General features: G+C 36.0%; 1 protein-coding gene across 7 annotated transcripts in view; it reads left to right on the top strand.

The window, feature by feature from the left end:
- LOC106065004 (axotactin-like) overlaps window positions 1–23,811 on the top strand; it is a 107,580-nt gene that overhangs the window by 13,234 nt on the left and 70,535 nt on the right. For 3 of the 7 annotated variants that reach the window (XM_056029129.1, XM_056029130.1, XM_056029125.1), the window contains exon 1: window positions 4,050–4,443. The exons of 2 other annotated variants lie outside the window; for them this stretch is intronic. The gene's annotated coding sequence lies outside the window, so the exon portion shown is untranslated. Of the gene's footprint in view, window positions 1–4,049; window positions 4,504–23,811 lie in introns of those variants that run through there. 2 more of the 7 variants (XM_056029127.1, XM_056029131.1) reach the window with 2 other exon arrangements.

The following is a 23,811-nucleotide window of genomic DNA, read 5'->3' as shown; positions in this document are numbered from 1 at the left end:
TGTAGGACAATACGAGACAACGAAGTTGAAAGAAGCGTGAAAATATTTAAACGGAATAAGTGTAACTTATTCAAAGTTTTTTTTTTACCTTTCTTTTTTAAATCAACCAAAAACACTTCACAAGTTGCATTACGTATTCTACACGCCATCCATTCCCTGTGAAGAAGCTCTTCTACACCTAAATGAATCTCTGTTATGTCTGGCCCGACAGACGGTGGTCATTTTTATAAAGTAATTTTTTTTTTAAGTTTCCACTTCTACACATTAATAAATATTAACTAGAGTCAAGACAGAAATAGATTTATATAGACTGTCCAACGAGTCCATTTGTATTTGTTAATTTTATTGTGGTACTGGTATCTAAATCTAGATCGTTAAGTTTCCGTGAATTTGCTCTTCATTCAAGAGATACCTTGTCATCTTGAGTTTTAAGTAAATTAAAGCAACACATGACCCATTATTATAAAATATGATACGATTTTTTTGGTCTATATAAAGAAAAAAATTCCCCATAGTATATAGAAATATATATTGCCTGAATTGCCATAATGTAGAGTTGTTGTTGTTTTTTTATTCTAAACATTTATCGAGTTAAGTGTACTGATTCTGTCACTTGTATGCGAGCTATTTAAAGAACGTTCCACTCAAGGCAGATGTCAGGCGAGAAATTGTAATCCTATTTATGAATGGCTCCATCTTTTCTAGTATTCAGTTTTAAACATTTGAAAAGAAGATAAACAATGAATGCTTTTAAGAGTGGTAGATAAGAGAGAGCAGATAGAAGAGAGAGAAGAGAGGGAGCGAGCCGGAGAGTGAAAGAAACTGAGAGAGAAATAGTGTGTGTTTAGAGCGAGGGAGAGAGAGAGAAGATGGATGAGACGAGAGAGAACAATCTGTGTGTGAGAAAAGAATAGAGAGCCACTTTATAGAGAGGGAACTTTGAATGAGGAGTCTGGAGAGGGAGTAAGAGAGAGAGAGAGAGACGACTGGAGAGAGAGAGAGACGACTGGAGAGAGAGAGAGAGACGACTGGAGAGAGAGAAATTATTATCATTAGCGAGATTGTGAGAGAGTTTGTGTGTATGTGTGTGAGAGAGAGAGAGATGAGAGACTGTGAGAGATGATTTACTCAGTGGGTCTCTAAAAGTCGCAGCAGTGTCTCTTGTTGCACGCCTCTGTCGGCCTCAAAAGTAATGGCGGGAGATGTTGTGGTCTAGGATGGAAGAGGCGTGAGTATAACGCTAATCAATATAATCACCAAGCCATGACTCACCCTCGCCAGAGTTTGCACATCACGTGAGAGGGGGGCGGAGTATAGGGAGCTATTGTTTCTTCCTGCATACCCACCACCTCAACACCCCCGCTTTCTATCCTTGCACCAAGGCTCCCCAGGCACTTAACCAATTAAATACCTGTTACAATGATTAAACCTGTGAACCATCGACCTGTTATAATATGTCAAGTTGTCGATGAAGAAGCGAACCCTAACGCCAGACAAGCTGTACTAGACGCAGACCTACCAGATGGTGTCTCTGTAGAGGAACTTGTCCCACTATACAACCCTGGTGCACCCAGATCACAGTGCAGTGTTAATTCCACCAATACAAGTTGTATATTTTCTCCACAACCATCTGGTATCGTGTGAGTCTTTCCCGCTCAACAGTAAGTTATCTGAGAAACAAGTTAACCGCAAAGAAATATTAACAGTTCTTATTATAATGTTACATATTTCCTGTCTTCTGGCTCCAATCTACTTGTAAACACACTAGGAAAATCAATGCAAAATCATTTCAGAACACGCGCCGACCTTTCACATCGGACGCCAGGGTCACGCAGCTAGTTCATTCATAAAAATAATTGAACTAATCGAAATGTTTAAAAAGCTATATTATAAAAGTAGGTACAAACAAGCCATTTATCAGCATACAACATCTTGAGTAAGTTAGGTCTAAATATAGATTGCTAACTTGAAGAATAATTGTACGCACCGTCGGCTAATTAGCATCATGTTTTGATGACGCAATAAACCTTTCTTCCAATGTTATCTACATCTTTGTCATCTCAGTATACAAATCAGCAAGTGGATAGAAAACAGGAAGCCGGAAAATATGGACATAAACAGATTTTCTCGCGCATAAAGTCTTGTATGGTCTTGTACATCTAAATAAACAGATTTTCTCGCGCATAAAGTCTTGTATGGTCTTGTACATCTAAATAAACATTTTCTCGCGCATAAAGTCTTGTATGGTCTTGTACATCTAAATAAACATTTTCTCGCGCATAAAGTCTTGTATGGTCTTGTACATCTAAATAAACAGATTTTCTCGCGCATAAAGTCTTGTATGGTCTTGTACATCTAAATAAACAGATTTTCTCGCGCATAAAGTCTTGTATGGTCTTGTACATCTAAATAAACAGATTTTCTCGCGCATAAAGTCTTGTATGGTCTTGTACATCTAAATAAACAGATTTTCTCGCGCATAAAGTCTTGTATGGTCTTGTACATCTAAATAAACAGATTTTCTCGCGCATAAAGTCTTGTATGGTCTTGTACATCTAAATAAACAGATTTTCTCGCGCATAAAGTCTTGTATGGTCTTGTACATCTATACATTCGCTTAACCAGGATTTTTTACCGGAAAAAAGGGGGGGGGGGTCATTGGCTAGGTGAAAAATGTTCAATTTTTTAAAAATATAACATTTATTAGTTCTTAAAAGCAAAATAATCGCTCTTTAAGAAACTAAGAATATTGAATCAATTTTGACATTCTGCTTTATGAGTTACTATGGTTCTTCATCTTCATACCTGAAGACAAATCTTATTATAAGTTGTATAAATTAGTTTAAAATTAGGTATTGTATATTTTTTTGTACGTATTTTTTTTCAATGCTTGTCTTGTTTACTTGTTTGTTTCTTTGGTTGAGGAAGCCCATGAAATCCTAAATCTGCATTTTGTAAACTTGTGTATGTCATGGTTATTAAGTAGACAGCTGTCCCCAGGACACAGCATTCGCTGAATGAATGTTTCCCTTCGCTTACATGAATGGATCCTTAAATAGCAGTGTTGCCCACTCAATTTGGGGGGGGGGGGTGACCTTGATCTTTACAGATAGGATTCACGGGGCAAACGTTCAACTTTGAAACCAGGAAGTGGGAGAGAGAAAGGAATAGTGAAATCAACACAAATCACTGCCATCATGACTTCATTGGGCAAATCCTTTACTCTGAAGTTTCTTGGTTAACGTTATTCCTAATTCATCAACGCTGCAACGCAAGACCTAAAATTAACCTAATATTATTTGCTTTATGTATGACAACTCCAAATAGCCTACAACGTAACCAAAAAATGAACATATTTTTCATTTGACAACAGACGTGAGACCTTCATATTTAACTTGGTCATTTTGAGAATAATGACGATAAAAAAAAAATGGGAGACAAGCCTCGAGAGGGGAGAGGGAACTAATTATGTGATCATTCAAATAAAAAAAAAATACAAGGCATTCAAAGACCAAATAGAAAATAAGCATGCCTGATACAACTGCTGCTTCAGGGTCACGTGACCCCAATACCTCCACAGGAGACTTTTTTTTTTTAGCTTTGTCTTACACGTTCATCGCCTCTCCATGAGTGTAACAACAACTCGTCATTTGTTTGGGACAAGTTTCTCTATGAATGGAATATACTTTCAATATTATAGAATAGAGGAACTAATATGCCCCACTCCCATCCCTTTATTTTTAATTCAACCTCGTGACTTCTACAATCCATTAATTAAAGATCTATGGAATCACACTTTGAAATAGATTCGATCCTAAGTAGTGTGGACATCGAGTAATAGAGTGCTCCGAAGGGGGGAGGGGTATTGACATGTCACTGTCACTATGACACAAACAGTGTAACACTTTGGGACCACTTCAATTACCTACTCCCCCCCCTCCTAACCCATCTCTTTCACGCACTTGCTTTCCAGGTCCTGTCTCATGCTAGTCAAGACCAGTAACTCTCTGCGCCACAGGTTCGTGTGATTATTCCACTGCTGCACCTCTCTCGTGTCTCACAGTAAGACTGTCAGTGCGGCAGGCAGGGAGGTAATCCATATCGTAGGTTGTGACAGAATTATCGACTGGCACAACATTCAGTCAGACAGATCTAGGGGCTTGTTGTGTGTTTCCTCGTTCATTGATAGTGCTTTAGGATCTTAGTACAGTTAAATTCTGTTGACTTTAAACTGAAATTTCTTCATTCTGTGTGAATTCGGAAACTCTCTGGATTGCATCATCTTTGAGATTATGATCATCCCTGACTCTATAGATCTACATGTTCAGTACTGGTTTTAAAGTGTGTTTTAGTTGTGAATATATCTAGTCAAAGTGTGCACGCGGAGGAATTGTTTATGAGAATTCATCAGCAGGATTACGTCATTCGTGCAGGATCCCTGACGTGAGTGTTTGATTTGTTTACCTGCTCGCGCATCATTTTACAACACCTGTTTTGTCACCGGTGAGGTTGTTCACGCTCTGTACTGTAGAAACATCTTGTGCCTTGCTTTCTTTACAAGTTTACATAGATCTAATGGTGCCTGCTACTTTTTTCTTGTGTGTTTAATTGATCTAAGCCTAATAATGGGGTCGATGCTAGAGCAAAATATATAAAAAATAAATCTATATATAAATAATTATCGTCTATCGTTTTTTACAAAGCTTATATCAACTCACTCTGTCTGTCTGTTTGGTAAAAAGTTTGTACACGTTATTTCTCTCACACCCAATCTTGGATTAAGCTGAAATTTTGCACAATTATTTCTATTACCTGACAACACAAGAACCAAAAAAAAAATAACCAATAAGTTAATTAACTATTGGTAATTAATTATTTTGTTTGGTATCTTGAACAAGGAAAAGAAATCGTACTTGACAGATGTGGTGTTATAAGTTGAATTAGTCCCCTTGAGGAATCTTGAGCCCTGAGTGAACATTTTTTTATGCATTTAAAAAACGATCATGTACACTTTTACCAAGATACCCCCTTCTTCCCTCCCCCTTTGACAACAGACATTGCTAGGATCATAGCGCATTGAGAAAGCTAAAAGCTAAACAAAAGCAATAGTACAGATTTATAGGTCTAGGCTAGTTACATACATGATTTATGATTATAAGACCGATATAAACGAAGTGACACAGTTACTCTTAATATAAGCTTTGTATTTTTGTTTTATTAATGTATGTTTTGTTTTTCTTGTCCATTCTTTATTTCATCCTCATCTCTGTATTTCACTATCTCGCCCGATTCCTAAACTATAAAGAATTATTTACATTTTCCTACAAATCTATAGCACGTGATGTTGTCCTAACTTGAATGAAATACAACCCTTCGTTTCTGGCCAATGCTTGATGGGTTTAGTTTTGGAAGGACGTATAGGTATAGTCTTTTTTTAATAGGAGTGAGGGAAGAAATTACGCTGCAATGTGCTTAGAAATATTGGTTTAATAATGAGCTTATTGGGAATACAGTTTTATGTCCGAAAATATCAATTGAAAATTAATGGCTTGGTTATATATGTAAAAAAAAAAAATTACTGCAATAATTGTCACTTCAGTGTAAGGGGCTTTTTATTTTTTCACCAGAACATGAAGGACACTATCAGGGCTATACATGCAATAATAATGGTAGAGTTCCAATAGGATTTAAGTCCCTTGGTACTTTTGATATACGATTAGGTCTATATAAAAACAAATTCTAAAGATAACCCTCATTTGCTTGTTTCTTTTGCAAGTCTGTCCAACTTTTTGAGATATCCACTCCTTCACAACTCCAATATTAGAGATCGCCTGATCGACAAAAGTGCGTCCCTTGTGAAGAGTTACACATGTTTGGAGATAGGGCGAGGGGAGGGAGTGTATACCAAACGTTTGCTCTCTTGATTCTGCAACGGTTAGGTGGGAATACGAGTTGGTTAACGAACAGGGTCAATTCAAATTATGACCAACGTGCAGAATGTCACGACCTCAGAATGTGACCTCTGACCTTCTTCTAGTCTTTTGTTAAATGTTGTGAAAGAGGCTTTGAATCAGAGACTCCCCTTCAACAGAGAACTACTATTGACCCTTTCAGTCTGTTACTCTCACATGTGACCTTTGACGTTAACAGATAATTATCGTCTCCTCAGAGTCAACATGAAATACCCGATAGTACTTTTTAGCTATTTGTGCATGTTTTTTAAAGAGTTATTAAGAAATATGCAGCGAGTGTTAAATTTCTCAGCAGGCTTAGCATCTTTTTTGAAATGTTACATAACTCGAGTTACGAACATTGTTTAGTTTCAAAAAACGAATCGACACTGTCTAGTCACTGTCTAGTGCACAAACTTGGAGCCTCGTGAACGAACAGACCGGCAGCATGAACTCAACAAACAAGATGTCGAATGAGAAGGGGGATGTTTTTTTTTTCAAGTGCCATCATTAACATTTTCATAAATATAAATATAGAAGAATTTAGATCTATGTGGTTCCTTCTTTTTTTTTTTTTTTTTTTTTTTTGTCAGGATAGTTACTTCCTGTTTGTTTAGCATCGTTAGACACATTGGTAACCATTTACCACTATAGCCAGTATTTTCCGAAGTTTATTCTGAACCTTTCAACATTGAGCCGGGTGAATGTCAAACGACTTTAAAGGATTATTCTTCTTGTTGTTTCTATTCTAATTTTGATGACCTCAGTTTTGCAGCCCAGTTTCTTATCCACCCAGTCAGACACCACTTCACAAAAATGTACTCAATATTTTTTTCTATTAAAAAAATGCAAAGTTGGTAAGCAAACCAAAATAATTTTTGAAAAGTAGCTCAGACTCCATGCAGTTTTTAAAGGCCAGATTTTCCTTATTTTTAGCTCACGTTTTTAAAAACGTTAGTGACATGCATGAGGTCTCATTGGAGACCGTGATACACATTCATCTTGCCGGTTTGTCTTTTCAATTTGATTCGAATTGATTCTGTTAATGAGATTTTGGACCTGCTCCACTTTTTTTACGACTTCCTGATAATGAATTTGTTTCATGTCAGTGTCACATTTAGAAGAATTCACTTTGTCATGGATTCTTCAAACTTAGCCTTCTGTACGGCAGCCTTCGTTCTCCTTGTCCGATTCTAAACTCATCCAATAATTCCCAAAAGATAACAATACGAGGATTGATGAGCGTTTCTGATTTTAGATTTGTTTCGAGTTCCAGGATCAAGCGAACATATTAGGCTTCGAGATGTTTCTTAAATATTAAAACAATGTCAACGAAGGATAATCTTTTAGTGAACTAGATCCACCACTATTGTAAAAAAAAAAAAAAAAAAAAAGAAAGCTAAATCTCTATGGCCACATTACAAGGTCTTCGGAGCTTGGAAATACCTTTCGTCATGGAACAGTACCAGGAAAAGAAGAGGCAGTCAGAGAAAGCGATGTGAAGGCAACATAAAAGAATGGAGTAGCCTGCCTTTGTCTATCCAAGGGAAAAGAGCGGAATGGAGAAAGACGGTTGACAAATCTTGTGTGGTGCCTCAACTGTCCAACAGACTAAGGGATAGGTGAAGGTGATCCACCTGATTAGTTTATGTGTGTGTATATATATATTGTGTGTGTGCATGTTACGGCTTAAAGAAAGGTGGAAAGAAACTATTACAATTTCCTTTCTTTTAAAACTAGATAAGTAAATAAGTTACAGTTGTAGGCGTTGACTATATGCTAAATCCTCTTTAAATATTTCTTAAGCTTTAAGTTTTCTAAACTGAAAAAGAAAGAAACTATAAGGAAACAAAAACACTGAAGAAAAAAAAAAGTTTTAAAAGCCTCTCCCCAGTCACACACTACATTTTTATGTTCCCATAACAAGAAAGTATCAACAGTAAAACTTCTGACTATTGCACAAGTCTTACTTCTAATTGTGACAACACATGGCAGCGTCCACGTTTGTCTGAGGAATCAAAAGAAGGAAAATAGTCTTTAACTCAGCCATCTGTTGTTTTAGGAAGTTGTCAGATTTGTGAACCACGCAAGACGAGAAAACTGTAGGCACTGGAACTAATCTCAGCACTAATGCACCGATTGTCTAAAGTTAAAGCAGTTTCATTTGCGACTCTATAGCTTGATCTGCCTTATAAATAATAAACGTAAGTATTATTATCTGTAATTCACAGTGAATAGATCTACATGGTGTATGAAGGGGCGGTCAGGGGATGATCCATATTCGTTCTATAATAGATTGTTGCCCCTTCTGTCTTTATTTTACATTTTAGAGAAAACTTTCTTTTTCCAGTCATGTCAGGCCGTTCGAACTCCACTTATAGTAACAGTAGATCCTACCTGATAGTCAAATCGACGAGTTAAGCAACCTCCTCTACCTCTCACTAGGTGATGACATACGACCAATAGCTTAGTAATGTACCAATGGGATCGGGTTTAAGAATATTGTCATAGCACTTTACTCTCCTAAGTTGAGTGTGACAAGAAGGAAATTGAGTAATTCACTATCTAAAAGTGTATTTTCAGAAAGACATCCCAATGCAGGTACAATCTTTTATGTCAGAAACATAATTGTATAACGTTAAATACACAATGGATGCTAAGTAGAAGTATACAAGAATTCGATACATTTAAATTTTAGAAATCTCTTTTTTTTTTCATTCAATGGCCTCTGTGCGCCCCTATTGCTTATAGGCCAGACCGCATTGAACCCCTTTGAGCCAGGGTTGCTACGCCACTGCACACGGCATCAGCCTCAGTTCCGCTTTAAACATTTTTTTTTATGCGCTTTCTAACGTATTTAATATTTAAGTAGCCAAACCTTTTGTGTGTGTGTGTGTCGACCTTGTGTACTCTCCATCCCACCTGATTGAACCCTGGACACTAACGTAACGTTCAGCAACGTGCTGTACAAACCAAGGGCTGTATACCAAGACAGGTAAAGTTATGCACCAGATTCATACAGATGAAAAGATGGGACGCGTACAGAAACACCCACTGTGACCCAGATATAACAAACAGTATTGACATTGTCAGTTGATGTTCGTATAATACACAAGATACTTTTTGTAATTCAATGGCCCTGGGTTTTGTTTTGGAACATTTGCTTGGGCGGGAGTCTGACAATCCAGTAAGTTGAGATGGTTCAAACTGTATCTTATATAAATATTCCACAGTAAGGGAAATTTGTAGGCAACATTTTGAAAGTCTTTTCACCTACGAAATTGTCACTCAATCAAACTAACAGAGACATTAGTTCGGTGCGGACACATCATACACTACATAAAATAATCGAAAATCTGAAATCAAGTTCTATTGGGTATTTATTGGTATTTATTAATTGTCTTTTCCTTTAAAATAGTTTGCATTCTTAACAAATCTGTAATGTAGTTATATTGAAGTTGACTCATGCAGTTTAAAACAATTTACTATATAGCAGTGTTTCTCAAACTTTAAGGAGGGGGGGGGGTCCGCATCTCATCTGTCCCTTGATTTTCGTCGTAGGGGTGCTGTGATAGTTTGCGTAGCCAAATCCCTCCACTTTTCCGGTCAGAGTTCTTAGCAGGATATCAAGAGAGAGGCTGGTCCATACTTTCATGTTATCCAGCAAGCTTTTCTATGGACGACCCTTTCGTACTCAGAAAGTTGAAAAATGAATACAATTAAAATAACTTCTTCGCTAAAAGCCAATTTATCCGATCGATTATAATTTTAACATGGTTACAGCGGTGGGATATAAACCCACGCCTCCGAAGAGACTGGTGTTCAAATACACTTGAACTGATACATCAACATTTTCATAATGTAAACATGTAGACAAGATTCTTAATTCAGCCATCTTGGCTCTCAGACTGTGTCTGGGCATAACTCTTCATCTAAAAGGGGGATAACACACAATATTAGGTGATTTAATGTAGGTGGACGTAACATGTTATCCACAGTCTTACATTGGACACTGATCGATTGTTGTACCACATAATATAATACATATTGTCTTATATTGGACACTGATCGATTGTTGTATCAAGTAATGGAGTACTTGTTTTTTCTACGCAGGAAACTGACCGATTGTTGTAGATCGACTATGTGGAAGCGTACTTGCTTGCAATCTACTGGACATTCAACAGTCCAAATGTATCTGTTTAGGCTCTCAGAAAGTGTGAGTGTGGACATATTTGTGTGAGAGAGAGGAAGGGGGAGGGGAGATAAAATGTGAAAAAGAGAAGACAAGTCTGTATTGATTCATTAAATGGTTATATTTGCCGAATGGTTATATTTGCCAAACAATGTCAATATTGCGTGTGTATAATCTCATAAACGTCCACAGTAACCAAGTACTTTATTTTCCCCAAAATGCGCAGACATCAAGCGCAGGGGGGCGGCACGCGCGGAAGAACAGTGAGAGGGGGGGGGGAGTCATAATGAACGCCGTGATCGAAAGAGCGAAGATAAAAGTAATGCTCAAAGGGAGGTCTGATAAATGATCACACTTATTTTATGAAAATGGAATACATCAATAAACATTTCCCCAAATCTAGAAGAGAGCTAGTCACTTTCTCATCATTCGCCACGCCAACGCTTTGGACCATCAAAACCAAAATGTTGAATCATCCCTTGCCAGGCCATGACCCTAGTCACGGTCAATATTTCCCAACATTCGGAACTCTCTGAAAATGTTAATGTTTCTGTTCAATTCTTCTTAAAACCTTCTCACAGTCCACTATTTTCGTAGCCTTTTTCTTTTCAATCAGTGGAATTGTGTGTAAGAGAGAGAGAGAGGATGCTGGGGGTGGGTAGTAACAGGACTGACAATTGTCGGGCATGCGATAGAAATGTAGTGTGGGTGTGCTGGGATCTTGGCCTCTAATTCTTGGTTTTTCGTGATGCCGCTCTCTAGAAGAAAGAGTTTAAATAACACTATTGGCCAAGGCTAGCAAACTAGCAGATAAACAAGAAGAAGAGGCAAATAACTGAATGCATCATTCCAATCCTACTGGAGAGGAGGAAGGTCTGAATAACAGAGAGAGAGAGAGATGTGAAAGGAGGAAGAGAAGTCTGTATTGATTCGTCAAGCGGTGGTGTTCGCCGGACAAGGTCAATATTGTGTGCAAGGGAGAAAGTTGGAGGGGGGGGGGAGGGAAGGGGACACAGATTTCTGGACTCCGGCTCATTTTTTCCTGTTGCTGCCGTCGACCCAGTGGTTCATCTCTGTCACTTAGTAGCTTGTTGACTTCCGGTCACCATTAGCCTTGATGGAGACGCTGTTTCTTGACTATCTGTCACTCACTAGGCAATTGGTCATGTCATGTCATTGGACCAGTGGGTTCATTGTCACTTTTTTTTTTCCTAACTGAACAACAACAAAAAAGTTCACAGCCTTTTGGGATTTGAACTCTGCACATGTCCGTTGATGGTCAGATTCGTGCTCGCCTTAAAATAAAACCCATTATCTTGCATAGATCTAGGTATATGGTAATCATATATATAAGTAATCAAATATAACTAGCTATATTTTCTTTCTCAGTTGCTAAATAAAAATGTAAACTTATAAAAAATCTTAGTTCAAATATTTTTAAACGTTTAGGACTATTTGTTATGATTCTACACCAGGTTAAAACTTTACACAAGGTTTGGGCCATATAACTCTAAACAAGGTTAAGACTATATGTTAGAACTGTATGTTAAAACTCTACAAAATGTTAGGAATATATAGCTCGAAATAAGTTTATGCCTATATGTTATAATTCTACACAAGGTTAGGACTATATCTTCTTATCTTATATAATACATACGTTACTTATAAAAAGATGATTACGACCTACGCGTCATGCATTCAGTCATGCATATTAACCAATGACTTAAATTCTGCCAAGTCACTGGTTTTCCTGGCAAGCTCAGGCAACCCATTCCATGCTCTAATAGCACTAGGGAAGAAGGAGCATGATATAGGTAGGCCTACATATGATATAGATATTACACAAAAAGTCATGTGCTATAAAGTCTAGGCCTATTTTAGAACTAAATGTTACAGCCTTCACAAAGGTTAGATCTATGTAATAATGTCTGCAAATAGACCAGAAAGAATTTTGAGTTTATCCATTTTAAAACACAGAAATAATTTTGTTTAATTTCCCTTGTTGCTCATTATTATCTTATCATATCTTATATAATACAGACATTACTTCAAAAAAGAAGATGATTACGTCCTACGCGTCATGCATTCAGTCATGCATATTAACCAATGACTTAAATTCTGCCAAGTCACTGGTTTTCCTTGCTAGCTCAGGCAACCCATTCCATGCTCTAATAGCACTAACACTGAAGGAGTATTTGTACAAATTTGTCCTAGCATATGGGACAAGGAATGTGCCTTTATTTTTGTGTCTTTCTGAGTATTTTATTAAATTCTGTTTTTGTATTTGAAGATTATAGTTCAGTGTTTTATGTATAATTGCTACTCACTTTTAAGTCTTCTATTCTGAAGGCTTTCTAAATTTAGTGATTTAACTAAAGAATTTATTGTATTTAAAATATCCCTTAGTACAAGAGGCTGCATAAGTGTATTTATAAATATGAAGGTATTTTTGTAGTTGTCTTTTTTTTTTGTTAGAGTGAATTCACATCTTTTAGCGTTCCACTATTACATAAAATATTGTGTGTTTTATTGTTTAAAAAGAAAAATTCTGAAAGAAACAACCATATATTTGAAGCATAGACTATATATAGGCCTATAGTCAATGATTTGAAGGCACTGTACCTAGATCTAAATATGTTCAAAGGAAAACAACAACTTTTGGCTCTAGTTAACACTCTTTCATTTTTCTCTCCTTCATCTCCATAATTCTTTTGTTTGCGTTTTCTCTATTTAAAAAAGAATCATTCTAATTTGTACAATTTGTATGCTAATTTTTTTAAAACAATGATTTAACTCAAAAAAAGATTTTAAATCCACGTTTTGGAGTCAGTAATGGAAACAACAAGCTACATACTCAGTCGGACATTTCCTGTTGAACTTTCATATTCATTTTTGAACGCCACAATTAATAAGAATCGATAGAAAGTGTAAAACTGACAAATTACCGGAAGCCATTCGTTAAAATGTATTAAACATCCACCAACCATACAGGTGCAGGTAAACCTGTATTTTTGTCACAGATCATTAACGTTGTTTTTTTTTCCATTCATGCATAGTTAAGCTTAAAGAGGATTTTGCTTTATGTAAAAAAAAATAAAAAATGTGCGCTCTCTTTTTGAAGCTTTGTAATAGATTTTAAGTGAATTCTTTTTAGGCCCGTTAGAAATATTGCGCAAAGCATCCAACCAACTCCACCCCCCCCCCTTTTTTTTTTAGCCTACAGATTAATCGAGACTAAACAGCCCACGTTTTTTTTCCCCCACCTCTGATACAACCTTTTTTTTTAAAAATTACACTGATACTATTATCTATTGTAATAGATGTACCATATCCCCAAATTCCCTCTAGCACTCTCTATAGTTGAGGTGAGAAATGTAAATCTTTGTGGTCAAAAGAAAGTTTTAAATAAGGGTGGAACATGCTGAAATGAATAGAAAATTCCGTCCCGTCTGCTATGTTAGTAAAAAATGCTAAATTGCTTCCTACGAAACTATTCACATTTAGATTTAGATCTAGACTCTAAAGTGTTCGTGAGTGTGGAGGTGGGAGAATGAAGGGGAGGGTAGAGAATGACAAAAGACCTCATTGAGAGGAGAGTTCCCTTAGAAATTCATGTACTCTGTTCTATAATATTATCCAACCGTGCAATACATTTAGGAGTAATTCTAATACTTCGCTTGAGTAACTTTGAGTGACGGTAGAGGCATGTGCTTTAGAAATATAGAGAATGCAGAGCTTTGCATATGTCAATACCACGATTACACCCGTCCCACCCAGACGAAATCCCAGACCTATACAATGTACCTATATATCACTACTGGTACGGGTGCCAATAAGGTGTCAGTGTCGAGGGAGAAGGTTTACCCAGTTTCAATGGTCAAACATTCCAGGACGAAGGGCAAGAAGAAGAATCGAGATTGGGGGCAATACTTTGTGTGTCTGCGTGCGAGTGTAAGCTTTTCACACATAGTAGTGTAACTACTTCTGAAGCGAAGGAAGGGACATCACTTACCCCGTCCTAAATTTTACTATGGCCCGAAATGACACACATGCCTTAATTTTAAATGTAAATCTTTGAAAGAAATTAAAAACATTCTAAAATGTAACTATAGACATTTAGCTTTCTCTCTAACACATTGAGCCCTATAACAACACGCACGATGCACGTCCAGATAGAACGTATGGACACAATCAAACATCAACTCTGTTACAAGGTTAGTTAGAAAACAAAGAAAAAAACGTTTATTGTTTTTAATATGTTTGTATGAGTCAAATGTTTGAGACATTACAAGAGTCTGGAGAAAAAAAGATGCAATGTTGAACTCTTCAATTTATTATCTTTTTTTTTCTCCTTCCTATTGTATGCTGTTTACGTTCGAATTTTTTTCCGGTGCCAAAAAATTTAATTAAACAACAACAACAAAAACTCATTAAGTGAATTACCTGTTGATAGCTGGCTATTTGTCTAAAGACCTAGACACGTCAGTCTGGTCAGCTGCTGCAAATTGATTTATCTGGCTCCCAAAGTCCGGCAATGAGACTTGAGCCAACCAAGAGTTCAAAGAGAACGCTGTGACTATTTGAGAAGATTTAGTATCAAGTCAATCGGTGCTGATAAGTAAAGGGAGGGGGCGGGGGGTTTCTAAAAATATTTGAACAACTACGATCTAAAAGCCCAAGATAATGTGTTTGTGTGCTCGTGAGTGTGTGTGTGTGGGACTATCGAGAGGAGTGGCAGTTGGGTCACGTGGGTGGGTGAAGCCAGATCAATGTTTGTTTGTTTTCCAAGTTACAAAAGAATCTTTCAACTGTTTTGTGGGAATTCACCTCTAGTATGTTGCTCCTGTGCGTGGGTGAAGCCGAACGGTCAAAGATTGAGTTGGGTTGAATACAACTTTCTAGTTTAACTCGTGTTGGTTGAATAAGGACTTCGAAACTCGACCTTAACTGGGTTGTACGTCTGCGCAAAGCTGTTGCCCTGCCCCTATACCTTGGGTATCTATAATTATGTCAACAAGTAGGGGGATACACAATATAGCCCACACTCGATTCTATATTTCTTTTAGTTTGCATGGATCTGTGAGATTATGCAAACAAAATCTCAAGTACATCCACTCAATATTATTACAGTATGGACGGGTTGACTTCGTTCATACGCTGTTGACCCGTTTATTGACTAAGTGAACTCTTAGTATCCATATATCTCGTTATGCAGACTACGTTGACGTGTTGAAATAATGCGTTTGTTTCTGATCATAAATAAAAGGAATGTCTTGTACTTCAACAAAATAAATTCTCTTCAATTTAATCGTAAATCTACATCTTCATATTATTTCAGAAAATAAATTGTTTCATACATTACTATTAAAATAAAAGGGAAATGTCTAAAAGCTGCTAAATAGTACTTTAAACATAGGACGTACTGCGTGAAGTCTAGTCTAGTAACCTTGTTTTGATGCACCATTTCTGTAGCCTACAAAATAAACCCAGTGGACCAAGAAAACCTTCACTACCATCTTTAGCAATCTCCCAATTCATGACGTTGGGGGTCTTGCGTTTATGTAAATGAAGAAGCCGTGTGAAACATTTGACATCAATTGAATCAACTGCCACACAAAGGGTTCGCTTACAAGTCTGCAATTATGGGACACACTTCCGGTATTGATCCTGGCCTGGAGCGACTCAATTATTCAAAACGTGCTGGTGTGTTTAAGGCTATGCCTTACTCGGGCAGATTCTAGCTTTGCAGAGAAACACGATGCAACTATAGAAGTTAACAGAAGAGAGAGGGAGATAATTGTTATACATTTTTTCTTTCCGACATTTTTTATTTCCCATTTTGATGTAAAGGCGTCATATAATTTTGTGCACACTTCACACAGTAAAGAAATGGTAAATTTAAGATTTTATCAGCTGTTGGTTGGATCAGTATGTTTAAGACCAAACTATAGACAAATAAGATCAACGCCTTCATCAGTACACGACAAAAGATAATGTCCAAATTTTCGCAGATTTTAATTTTCATGTCGGGAAAGTTGGAATAACATATGTAAAATACAATTTTAAAAAAAGTTCCTCTTTCAGACCTTGCTATCTATAGAGCAATTGATGTTAAGGTCATCTGTTTCTTTTGCTAACGGTTAACGAGCAGGATGTCATAAAGTTCTATTCTGGCCAGTCCCATTCTTTATGACTTCTGCTCTTGATTCCAGTAACTTGTTAAATCTATTACGATCCTGTAAAACTCATTTGCTTTTGTTCTTGTTTTGTTGTACTTATTTCGGATCTTCTTTCAGTCAGATTATGAATTCTAGCTCAAACTTTTCGCAGGACAGAGGGAGATGGTGGCGGCCAGTGTTCGAACCCGAGTCATCGAGACGACAGTCCAGTCTGCATACCATTCTAAAACAATATAAAAAAACAACAACAACACTTGGGGGAGCATTCTAAGAATAATGAGAAGCACTGACTTACACAGTGTAGATTAGATCATGGAACTTATCAATCAAACTAATTGAGTTCACAATGCTCTGTGTTAAGGGAAATTAAGTCTGACAGTTCTAGCATTGTTAAACCTAAACTTGGAGACAATTGCTGACCTTTCTAGTTGCTCGTCGCGTGTTCTTCAAATTTTACAGGCGTACATTGAGAAAATGGTGGCGTGCCATCAGAACTGTAATTACTTCCCTTAGAATATATGTTCTGATGCATGGTTCTCAACGCTTCCCAATAACAGACTCTCGTTAGAAGCAGAAAACGTACCAAGCAAATAATTTAAAATGAAAGTCTTGAAGTGTTTCATTAAAGCTCAGCTCTTAGTTTATCTGTAGTGACCTAATGGCAATATTCACAAAAACTAACTGGACATACTTCTAGAAACCTACTGGCAATACTTGTTTAGACCTAATGGCCATACATATAGATGCCTTCTGTCAAAACTCAATATAATTAAAAGTTTTTTTCTGTATCAATGTATTTACACTAAAATAAACATTCCAGATTATTAAAAGTCTTTAAATTTGAAATGTAAGTAATTTTTAAATCTCGATTCACTGTTCACTTTTCATTATCTATTACGACAAAGTTCTTGCAGCTGATTATTGTGAGAGATTGAGCTGAATGTCATTTCCTTAGAGTTCTGTCACAATTATTTGTTAAATTACTCAGACCAAATATTTTGTTTTTGGGTAATGAATAAATTGTTCGAACAGAGATAAAAATCCGTTTTCTTTTCAAACAGAAATCTCTTGAATTAAAAGCGTTTCTCCCGTAGGTGTTACTTGAATGTTCTGTAGTTATTTTTGAGATTTTTAATGAACGTAAAAATAGATTCACATTTGCATAAACTCAAACTCTTGGCCATACTCTTGTGAATTTTGAATCTCCAGTCGTTAGAGAGTTACCATACCTATGTCAGAAGTCTTTAGAGTGTTAAATCTTTACGCTTGTCAGACGTCGAGACGCACCTACCTTCGAGCTAATATTGACCGTGTCCTTTAATGAGAGCCGCTGTTTGATCACAGGGGGATCCACTCTTGCTTTAATTGATTGTGTTTTACGAGAGACTGTTTCACTTTGATCAATGAATGTCATGTTTACGTGACGCTCTAATTAATGTTTGCTATCATCGTTAAACCCCGACTTCACTCAAATAATGAATTTCAGCCACTTCAAGTGAGCTTATCTGTCCTAATATCTGCTGGTGTCACATCCAGGCCCTACACGTATTTTTAAATACATTTCTTAGCATTTCCAGATTTAGCGATAGATATCTCAATGTTTTCTCTTTTTACAAAGCATCTATTAATTTAAGTCACTCCGTCATTCTGTCTGTCTGGGTGGAATCTTTTGCTTTTTAAATTCGGATCTAGTTGAAATTTAGCACCATTATCCATTGTCCCTAACAAATTATGAATCAATAAAAAAAACCTAACGATTATTTAGCAATCATTCGTATTAAATTAATTTATTTATATAGAAAATGGACTGAGCTTAGGAGAGATAAAAATTGTAAAAAGTGTAGAGAATTAGATCGTTTGCTAAAATTTTTAACTAATACTAGTATTTAAAACTTTCTATTTTTTAAGCACTTGAATAGCTCCGTGGAAGCACGACGACTCGAGTTTTTTTTTTTAAAACAAAAAAGGTCTACAAAAGTGGTTTGACCATACCGCACTGAGCATACTAAAGCAAAAAAGTTGAGCGAAATAAAAACATTAAACGAATCGCAAAAATTTTTTAATATTAGTCTAGATCTATTAGAATGATTGGTTCAAAATAAATAGATACCTTTCACTAAATATAAGCTTTGTTTTAAAAGAAGTACTTTGTATATTTTTCTAGTTAAAAAATTCAACTCACAACTATTTTCTAAACTGATCAAAATATATTAAAGCAATGCAGAAATCAAAGAAAAAAATGCAGGGTATTATAGAAGTAATTAAAATGGACAGGATTATTACTCAGATATTTGTGTTAATGTCCAGCAGATTGTAAGACATTCTACATAATTTTCCTAAGATTCCTTTTGATAACAGAAGGTATAAAATACTAATGGTATCTTTAGTACTCCGTGGCGAATATTTTTTTTACAATAGTGCATTACACACTTATAAACCTGTATCTCATAACAGTGCATACAAAATGTAGGCCTACATTCTTTTAACAGTCTTACTGACAAAATACACATAAGAAAGTTGGCGATTTTTCAATAATGTTATTGCCAAGGGAGCAAACCGTATTTGCACTTTCTTCTAATACAGAATATCCCTAATTCTAACTGATTATGTCTATTTATCAGTCAGATGTGGATCTACGTATAGCAAGTCTATATTTGAAGCTTAGTGAAACATTCATAGAGATCCATAGTTTTTAGAAAGCTTATATCAACTCTCTCCGTCTGTCTGTCTGTCATCTTGAGCTCGTTATATCTCCCACTTCCCATACTCTGATCAAGTTGAAACTTTGCACAATTATTTATTGTCGATTACAACACATGAATAAAAAAACCCAAATAATTAATTAGTGGCACAGGTACTTAGTTAATTTTGTTTGGTATAGAAAAAAGGAAAATAAATCTTACAGTATTGAGACATACTGCTGTAAATGTGCAGCTCTTTCCCTTATTCAAAATGTTAATCTTTTTTTTTTTTTACAGAAGTACTTTTTTAAAATTATTATTTTACTTGTTCTACTGTTGACATTGAATGTAACTAAGGGAGATAATTCTGAACTAATTGCTGACTTGGCGGCGCTAATAAACTCGTGGAAGAAACTCTAACAAAATTAACTTGGTTCTTGCTTACCCGCCCTTGAAAGAGCAGACGCATTGTTCATTTCAAAACATTTCAAAATGGCGGTATTTACATTTTGTTCATCGTCTGCCGCTTCTGTTTAAAAATCACATCGAATTGTGCACTTAAATTCACTTAACGAACTATTGACCTCTGAAAATAGGATCCACCAGAACAATTGAACTTTGACCTTTGTTTCACACCAGCACTCACACTAACAGACCACGTGATAGAATGCATCGATCAGTCTGCATCGTCCATTGCTGCATGTCGGGTATCGACCATTATGTTTTGCTGACTCGCCATAATTTTTTAGTTTATTTGAACAAATATGTTGGGCAATAATCTTTTGGTTTTAAAGAGAAACTTTCCAACCAAAGTTTCCAGAAAGCAGGTTGTCTAGATAGATCTGCTTGCAAGAGTAAAAAGAAATAGGAAAAAAAAAACAAGTTTAATTTTAGTGGTGGTGATGAGAAATAAATCAAATAAATGCCAACTAAAAATCATATTCCTGAAGAAAATGAAAAACATTTAGAAATTTTGTAGCAAACATGCACACTCACGAAACAAATAGACTCTAGCGTTGAAATCTCAAACATTTCTGATTTTATTTTAGATCTATTTTAGATCTAGATCTATATAAGAAACTATCATAGGACTTCGGCTTAGGTTAAAGTGTCATTGTCTAGAATTAGGACTTCGTCTTCTTGACATTCCGCCCAACTTTGACACAGAAAAACTTTTTTTAAGCGTATACGAAGACGCAATTTTGTTTTTCGGTTTAAAAGGTCGAACACTGGAGAAGAAATAGAGAAAGGGAGACAAGGCGAGTAAGCTGTTTGTACGGTCAAGATTGCTATGTCAATTACAGAAAACGTGGAAGTTGACTTTTAGCGGCCCCCCGAAATGGGAATAGTCCCCTTTATTTTTATGTAGAAAAGTGTATATATATTTTCTATATATATATAAAGTATATATTAGAAAAGATGTTGAAAATCCGATAGCATGAAATTGTACAGCTTGCAACATTCTAATGCAACGGATCCTTTTTTTTTCTGACAGCGAGCCGTTCAATGGAAACAAAAATAAATGTTCAAGCAGATTGTTTTCATAAAAAAACACCGCTTAAAAAAAAGATGAAAAACTTCAGGGGAAGTTTGTCTTTCTAATAGGCTACTTATCAAGGAAGGGAGAACGTGTTCGAATCCCGACTTGAGCAGAACTATTTTCCTTGCAATAAATTACTTTTGTAAAGAAAGTTTGGACACCTCTCACTTAATGACGAACTAAAAACAAAAAAAACCCTAACCCTTGCTTTACACATAAATTTTGCGCTGTACAAAAACAAGTAAATTTAAAACAAATTCAAAACGCACCAAATTTATTTATTGTTAGTATTACAGTATGTTTATTAAAATATATTTTAAAAAAATATATATTTCTTTAACTCCCCCCCCCCCATCTTACACGCTTATACCTCGATAGTACTTGTTACTTTGTATTTAGTCAAAACAATAAGTGTGACCACTTGGAATAGAAATGAAAGGCCTTACACTTGTATTTACTGTAGACATAGTTTGCCCCTTTTTAATGCTCTTAACTAAAGGAGTGGGTTTTTTTTCTATATATTTTTATGTATTTTTAATAAATTTTATTGAATTTATTATGAATGGTTTGTCCACGTGTTACAAACAGCTCTTAATGCATTTTACAAATTCCTTCAGTTGGCATTTAGCCAAAGCAAAAATAAAATAGTGTAGTAACCATTACCAGTGAGTATACATTAAATACGTTTATAGTCTCTAAGATAATTGATAAGAAACAAAGGATTCGAGACAAAACTAATCCGAAAATGTTCTTTGAGCATGATGAGTGTAGGCCAACAAATGTATGCTGTAGACTATATTAACATAATGGTTTAGATGTTATCAATTGTATCCAGTCACCTAGAAATTCAAAGTAGTCTATGGGGTGATCCAGTGTGAATTAGCATTAGGGAAAATATTTTTTTGTTAACAAAACACAATTCAAGTAAAACATTTTTCTGTTCGCCACCCCCGCACCTATCAAAACATAGATCTACATTTAACATTTAATAAAAATGGTGGCCACAAAGATGAGCCGATATAAGAATCAACGCCGTTATTACTTGGACGACAACACACTTGCCTAAAGTCTATCACCTCTATCACTTGATCTACAAGTCTATCACTTGCACTGATTTCCCTGAAGAAGTGCATACCAAGCAGATGTAGGACGATGGCTCCATATTCTATAAATACCTTGGTACTATCTTAGACAATAAATTAAATTTTACTGCAAATACTGATCATATCAGCCAAAAAGGGCAACAAAGATTACTATTACTTAGAAAAATGTCCTCATTTAAGGTTAGTGAAAAGGCCTTGGCGATTTTTTATCACGCTCACATCTGCAATATTTTACGTTTTTTTTTAGCGGCCCCCGAAAGGGGAAAAGACGCTATTAGTTTTGTGCGAAATGTCTGTCCGACTGTCCGTCTGTCCGTCCGTCCCGTTTAGATCTCGTAAACTAGAAAAGATATTTAAATCGGACATTACAATATTTTAGACCATTCAAAGTTCTGATGCAACGGCTACTTTTTTTTTTCTGAAAGCGAAAAATCTAATTTTTATAATCAGTTATGCAAGCAGTTTTTTTTTATGAGAAAAAGCTAATTAGTATGCATTACAAGTTAGACCTAATTTAAAAAGAATAGTAATCTTGTAAACTTCATTTTTGTGAACTTTTTTTTATTACGGAAATTTTTTTTTTTTCTTTTTTGTTTTTTTTTTGAGGATTCGAATAAAAGATTGAGCCTTTTCAAAACAATTAGATCAATTATAAGACATCAGTTAGGCCAGGGGAGGCGCGGTGGCTGAGCGGTAAAGCGCTGGCTTCCGAATCGGGGGTCCCGGGTTCGAATCCTGGTGAAGACTGGGATTTTCAACTTTGGAATCTTTGGGCGCCTCTTAGTCCACTCAACTCTAATGGGTACCTGACATTAGTTGGTGAAAAGTATAGGCCGTTGGTCGTTGTGCTGGCTACATGACACCCTCGTTAACCGTAGGCCTCAAAAACAGATGAACTTTACATCATCTGCCCTATAGATCACAAGGTCTGAAAGGGGAACTAGTTAGGCCAGGTTCACATCTAACTTATCATTCACTTTCACCTATCCTTTGATCTGCGGGACCGTTGGGGCACTACACAAGATCTGTTAACCTTCTTTCTCCATTCTTATCTCTCATTTGTCTTTGATATAATTTCTTTCGGATGTTCTTTCTGAAAATATTGAAGCCTGCCTGGGTGGACCACTTCGGGGGCCGATTTTGAGTTTGTGTTTCCACACTGTTTCCACACTGTCTTTTGTAACCTTGTTATTTCACTGCCTGGTATGGTAATATTAACATTAAAAATAAAATTAAACTTCATAAAATCCTTAAATGCTGCTGGTGAGATCATTAGCAAAAAAAAAACAAAAAAAAAAACCAACTTCATATGGGCCGCTGTTTGAGAAAAACATTCATAAAAAAGCTTAAAAGATCTTAGAAATAAAAAGTCACCCTATGGGTCAGGATTTTATCATTTTAATTTCTGAAAAGAGGTACAAGACACCGATAGCAAAGACAGACACAAAAACTCTTTTGTTCCCCTGGCAATCAAATCTTAAAATACAATTCAACTAACTGATATAAATATTTCACATGAAAATGATGAGTGAGTCTGGTGTGAATGTATATTTTGGTTTTCGATAGTTATTATGTTTTGTTTGGTGTGATGCACAAATTGTAAGACAAATTTCCTCATAGATAATACAGATTTTTTTTTTATTAAAGGGAGGTGATTAATGTTGAAATAAAAACGCCATGTTTTTGTTTTTTTCTAATTGAAAGTCTCAGGATTCATTAAAACACCTGACTATATGATTGGAATCGAACACGAAGTTTTTTTTTCTTTTTGTGTAGTTATTATTTTGTTCTGTGCCTACCAGATATAAAGTAGGACATTTATGTACTAATAACACACTTTACTTTACGAGCCGAAGAGTCATTCCTCTTAAAGTCGAATCACTTTGTAAAAGTGTAATGTCAAGTGAGACGCAGGTAGTCAAACTAAATAAAACCAATAGACTCCCCCCCCCCCTCCCCATTGTTCTGTTGAGTAACTGGAAGTTGATCCATGCTGGAAGAGCTTTGACTGAGGAACACTCAAGTATTCATTTCATTGGCCGGCACCACTCGGTCTTAGGTATTAAATATTGAAATCTTTCCGGAATGGAGCGGTTTGACTTTGTTTTGTTCCGACATTATTCCACTGAGATTTGGAGGCTCAGCTGTGATGTGTTTGGGTGAGT

Source organism: Biomphalaria glabrata, chromosome 5, assembly GCF_947242115.1.
Source record: "Biomphalaria glabrata chromosome 5, xgBioGlab47.1, whole genome shotgun sequence".
NCBI lineage: Eukaryota > Metazoa > Mollusca > Gastropoda > Planorbidae > Biomphalaria > Biomphalaria glabrata.
The sequence above is the reverse complement of the archived record's forward strand: the minus strand, read 5'-3'. Positions and strand labels throughout refer to the sequence as shown.